This window comes from Antrostomus carolinensis, unplaced genomic scaffold (genome assembly GCF_000700745.2).
Source record: "Antrostomus carolinensis isolate BGI_N321 unplaced genomic scaffold, ASM70074v2 scaffold13204, whole genome shotgun sequence".
Lineage (NCBI taxonomy): Eukaryota > Metazoa > Chordata > Aves > Caprimulgiformes > Caprimulgidae > Antrostomus > Antrostomus carolinensis.
In genome coordinates, this window is record NW_010310161.1 from 13,627 (window position 1) to 19,761 (window position 6,135).

Genomic DNA, 6,135 nt, shown 5'->3' on the forward strand with positions numbered 1-6,135 from the left:
CCAAATTAGAGTGAGCTGCCTTTTCTCTCCGCACATCAACTGGGATGACTGCCAGACAGGCTAAAAGTCACTCATAAAGATGCACAGGGTGCTTCTGATAAGAAGACCTAGGGAAGTTGTATGCCCAGCATCCATCAGAGTACCCTCTTAAAATCCCAGTTGTCATGCTCAGAGTACCCTTTACTCCACTCTTCCTCCTAGTCTTTCCCCTCCCAGAATCAATTCTCTCTCCCCACTATCCCACTCTCCTATGTGAAGCGCTGGGTAGGTCCAGCTATGGATTTTTGGCTGCACAGCACACCTTTGCACCACCAAAGAGAGAGGATTCCAGGCCAGAGCATACCTCTCTGCCCTTCACTTTTCAATGTTAACTGGGTTTTCTATCAATTTCAGCACGGCACAGCATGGTCTTGTGGAGCTCAAAAAGCAACAGAGGTTTTTATCACAATGGTGCAATGGGAGAAGACTTCAGAGCATTTTCTGGGAATGCTGCATATAATTATATTACATTTTCAGAACTATCTGGCTATTGTGCCTTCTAAATCACATGAAAGACTACAAACACTGTTACTTCAGTGAAACTCTCTACAGCCACTGAAACTAAGTCACTACCTCCTTTAGAGCAGGCAATGGACTCACATGTTCACAACAAGAACTGATTATACATACGCTAAAGCAAGACACTTCATAGCTAAATGAGAAATATCTCTAGTTTGGGCCCATCCCTTAGATATCAGATATTATGTATGAACAGGACGATTATTACTTGTAGAGCTATATGAAATGTCTACCACTTATCTGAGTTATGAAAACACAGTTTTAAAAAGCATAGTAATCCAGGGCCAAAAGACAGGCAGACAAATGGAAAGACTCTGGCCACTTGTTCAGTTCTCTAGAGAAAGCTATTTGCACTTCTAAGGGCTGACCTTATGCATTTGCCAGGACTGGATCCTCCACTTGAAAAAAAAAGTTTAAAATAAGTTTCAATAAGAGTCTTTTAGAGGTGCCCTGTGTCCACTTCCAGCTTCCCACAGAACTCCATTCTTGTCTGGGGCTTTTGAAGAACAGCTCATAAATTGCTGCTATTTAACCACTGGAAATTGAATCCTGCTTTATTTAGTTTCCCCAGAAACAAGACACATTTCAATCTTATCTGGGATTCTCCCTACCTTCTCCCTCCAACCCTTGTTCACATCTAGTTTCAGTTTCCCCTTTAAAAACAACAGCAACAAGAAAACTGCAAAGCAAGGAAACCAGTTTCCTGTCCATAAATGTTGTATTCCCTGCACACAGGGAAACTTCACCAACTCTACATTAAGAAGATGCAACAACCTCTTCCGCAGCATCCTGACGCATCAGCCTTGCAGCATCCAGAATCCAGCCTAGCAAGGAAAAAAAAAAGTGTTATGTGTTAAAAAGATGCCCACGACAAACGTGTTATTTTGCACAGATTACAGTTAAGACATATCAACCCCAGGGTTCACTTCTTAATGAGTGTTTGAAGGGACTGAGCTAGAGATATCTTGTCCATATAACTGCAGCTAGCTACAATGGAAAGTGCTACATTTCTTTGCTTACCTTGGCACCTAAGGGGATTTGATTTCTGGGAGATTTTTCCTTACAGCTGCTGGGAATTATACACATATCTTCCTGCATGAGATGACATATGCATATTAGAAGGTTGCACAGTTTGTTAGGATGTGCTGATCTGAGGACAGAGACCAGAAGTCTGACCTTCACTGTAACTAGGACTTTGTCACGTTCCCATAGCCATTTTCTTGGTGTCTAATTTTAAGTCATTTTAAGAAAGATCTATATTAACAATTTGGTTCATAAGCCTTTCCCTCCATGCCAGGGTCAGGAAAGTCTATCAGAGCAAGAGAGGGAATTTTTATTTATTTATTTTTTTAATTAGATATGGAACAATTTATTGAGGCAATGAATGGAAAACATGTTGGGCCTGCAAGGACTTTTCTTCATTTAGAGACTTTTCCATTGTCAGACTTTGATGCAGTCCATTCTAGCTGCATTTGGTCCATCTGTGCTGGAGACACATGAAACCTAAAGGGATATTCATAAGCTACTGAAAATATCTGCAGTCCTAAACCACAAAAGAGAGAGAAAGGGGAGACAGAAATGACTGGAATAAACGTGGGACTTGGGCCTTCCTAAATTGGTCAAAATCTGTTACAATCTGAAAAGTCACATAACAGTTCCTCACAACTCATGTTTCTTTTCCCTCTGTATGTCAACAGTGCAAAGACCCAATTCTGCTGGTCTAACATGCCTTCAAAATTTACCTATTGCATTTTTCTTCACACAGGATGGCTTATGTGTTCCTACGATACTGTATTGGGTTTGCATGGCCAGGTTTTGGTATCAGGGGTGCTACAGGGATGGCTTCTGTGAGAAGCTGCCAGCAGCTTCCCCCATGTCCGACACAGCCAATGCCAGCTGGCTCAAAGACAGACTCACTGCTGGCCAAGGCTGAGCCCATCAGTGACACAGCAAGAACAGGCTTTAAAAAGAGTGTACCAGTAAGAAAGCCCTGGGCCAGAAGATTGGTTGCAACATTGCCAAAGCCCACAGGAGGAGAAAGAAAATAGTGAGAAAAACATCAGACTGGAGAAGCCCAGGAAGTGAATAAGATTTGTCAAGAGCTCTATCTAGACTCAGAAAGGAAAAAATGTCAGCAGTACATAAAATATGTAAATATGCATGCTTATATAAATGTAAATATATATAAACACATTCATACTCCCACAGAATATACATATTTAAGCAATGACTACAGAATATAGAGACATGTAAAATATTACAAGTAAGAATTTGTAAAATGCATTTGCTCTTCAAAAAGTTTTCTAAGTAAAAGCCAGCTCAAGCAACAAAATGCATGGCCCACTTGCTCCAAGTCCTCCAAAAATGTGAGAAATCTCTGACTTGCAGGCTAAATCTGTGCTGATCTTCAAAGCAAAATTCCCTCACTGAATTTTCTTTAATGCAAGTTTTTTCCTGCAGATTTATACATTGGGGAGGGGAGTTTTCAATCCAGGGATTACAGAGAGTGAACAAACCAGTAGAGATAAGAAGGGTAGATCATAATTTTCTAAACATTCAGAGCAACAATAACTGGATACCAGTGATTGCTCTGAGTTTGGTAAGTCAGAGACCCCATCAGACAATCCACAGGCAGAGACAGATGTCTCCAACAGCTGAATTAATAGAACATATGACAAATCACTGAATTTTCCTATAGTGAACAATCACAGTGGGGTTTCTTGGTCTAATTCTACTCCTATTTTTACAGTGATGTATCTGATGTGGATCTTCCTCAAGGTCAGTAGAGATGTTCCACTGGAAAGGAGTAGAGGATGAGAGTCTACATATTCAGTATTTGATATCTAAAATCTTCTTTTATCCATCATTTACATTAATAATCCAACAAATGCTTAGAAATTGTAAAATTTTAAACTGAAAGAGGGTAGGTTTCGATTAGATATTAGGAAGAAGTTCTTCACTGTGAGGGTGGTCAGACACTGGAACAGGTTGCCCAAGGAAGTTGTAGACGCCCCCTCACTGGAAGTGTTTAAGGCCAGGCTGGATGAGGCTTTGAGCAACCTGGTCTAGTAGAAGGTGTCCCTGCTGATGGCAGGGGGGTTGGAACTAGATGATCTTTAAGGTCCCTTCCAATCCAAACCATTCTATGATTCTATGAAAATATACTTCCTTACAGCTTGTTTCCTGATCTTCAGGGAGAAAATCCCTGCTTCTTTATGGTTTGTAAATTTATTCAGTAAAGCTCTTTAGCAGCAAACAAGACTCCTCTTGCACTGGAAGTATTGCATGATTAAGGTATGTAATGTCATCTACCTGTCCAAAGAAAGGATTATGCAAAACTTAAAATCAATAGCAATAGAAAGGGTCCCAATAAATAGAAAGAGACATGACACGAGCAGGTTTTTGAGTTTAGCATGAAAAATTTTCGCGACGTATTTGTAAATCTAAAAGCACAAATCAATTTTTTTTCTGGACCACCTTTTATCAAACGTTTTATAAACAAAGGAACTGCAGGGATCAAACGCTACAGCATTAAGCAGATGTCTGAAAACAGCTCAGAAAGTATAACTGATTACTGCATAGTCATTCAGCATTGGAAATGTTGTGAAAACCCAAACAGTATGGCCACAGGACAGCAAAACTGCCATTTTAAATCTTTTAAATAAGCAAGGGATTAGCTAGTATAATACTGCAGTGAAGGACTGACATGAAACCAGGGGCCAGATCCAAGTTTATAATAGTGTTTGAAAACACCATTAAAATAATGATTACTATCGCTTGCACAGAGAAACCGGTAGGAAACATTTTGACTGGGCCAGAAGAATGGCAGATGGATCAAAGAGGATTTTTCTATGCCTATAATTCTATAAATACAAAAGTAATAAAGTATCTAAAAGGAACTGACATAAAGGCAACTGTTGAAGCATAAGATAAATTAAATACTAAAGTACTTCTTGTCAGCCTATGACTTACTCATTACTCAGTTATTGCTTACTTACTTTTAAATACTATTTTAATATAAAGTACAAAACTAAACCAAGTGGCCAGTGACATTGGATGCTCAGCTTGACACTCTATAGGGACTGAATTTCAGAAAGCAGAATGCAGGTCTTACACAGGCATCCAGAAACAAAACCTACTACATATATGCCAGTTTTTAAAAGGTGGGCCTCATATATGTGTAAAGGGATGCAAAGGATTAATTTGGGGGACCCATTTCTCTAACTCTATTACCCTTAATTTTAAGAGTTTGATACTGATGCCTAAATTCATAGTAAATAGCTCCTAACTCCTCAGTGAGGCTTTTTGAAACCAGTGACATGAAAAAATGGACTATGCTCTGGAATGGGATCTAAGCTCGCCAGTGCAATTTTTCAGCCCTATTTGAGACACCTCCTACATTTATGATTTTAAAAGATGCAAAAATATTAATCGTTAAAAAAAACCTGCTGCCTACAGCTGCCATGCAAATCCTCAAATCCTTCTCAATGATCATAGATGCAATCCCATTAAACTGTATGTGTAAGAGGGATATCTACACATAGGAACAACTACTGGCAAGTTAACTGAGAAAAATTTAAGGCTTTGAGTGTCTCTGACATGGTTGAAAACACTGGGGATTGCAAAAATGTAGGAAAACTTACTTCAAGTGGATGCAACCCCACTGAAGCAAATTTTACTCACTTTGGTTATGATAAAGAGACACATGTGTGAGCCAGGCTATTATACTGTGGAAGGATAAGGGAGAGGTGATTAAACAGACCAGATCCCATGTATTTATAGTACCCATCTTAAAACAGAGAAGCAAAGAAGAGCAACAGAATTGTGAAGCAAGCAAGTCTTTTTCCAACGAGAGAATAAAGCTATGAGCTCCTTCCGGTGTCCTGCTACAGCAAAGGAAAACTGATGCAGTGGACACATTAAATAGCTGATGTTACAGTTCAGTGGAAAGATGCAGCACTGCCTGATGTGAGATTGGTAGTTTTAGCTTGACTGAGTGTATCAAAATATTCAGGGAAATTCCCAATACTCCATTGTCCTTCCTCAAACTAAATCCCAACTTAACTCCACACAGTGCTGGCCATAGGCAGCTCACACTTCTCTCCGTAGGAGCCATCTGGAACTCCCTGCTCAACTTTCAAGCAAATGTTCTGTTGAATTCTGACATTAACAGTTAAAAGGACATTGTTGGATTTAATGTCCTTTATGACATTGTGCAATGACTATACTGACTTGCTCCAGAAAACGGGTCATGCAGCCAAGTCCCACATTCATTCCCTTCTATGTGCCTAAATCCAATGTAGCAAGACTCGGTGCTTGTCCTCAGCTGCCACCAAACTCTGGAGACACACAAAACATAGAAAACATTTAATTTCTCCACATGTCCATGGGAAACAACAGTGCCCCTCAGCCTTTCTTATGCTTCAGGCCTCCCCAGCACATACCAACAGTTCATACCTCACTACGTGTATTGCTTAAAGCCTTAAGTAAGACATTCAGCTCTAAGCATGCCGACAGGCCGTGCTCCACACCTAGTGTGCTGACCACCACTGCTTTCTCTTCCACCACACCAGAAGG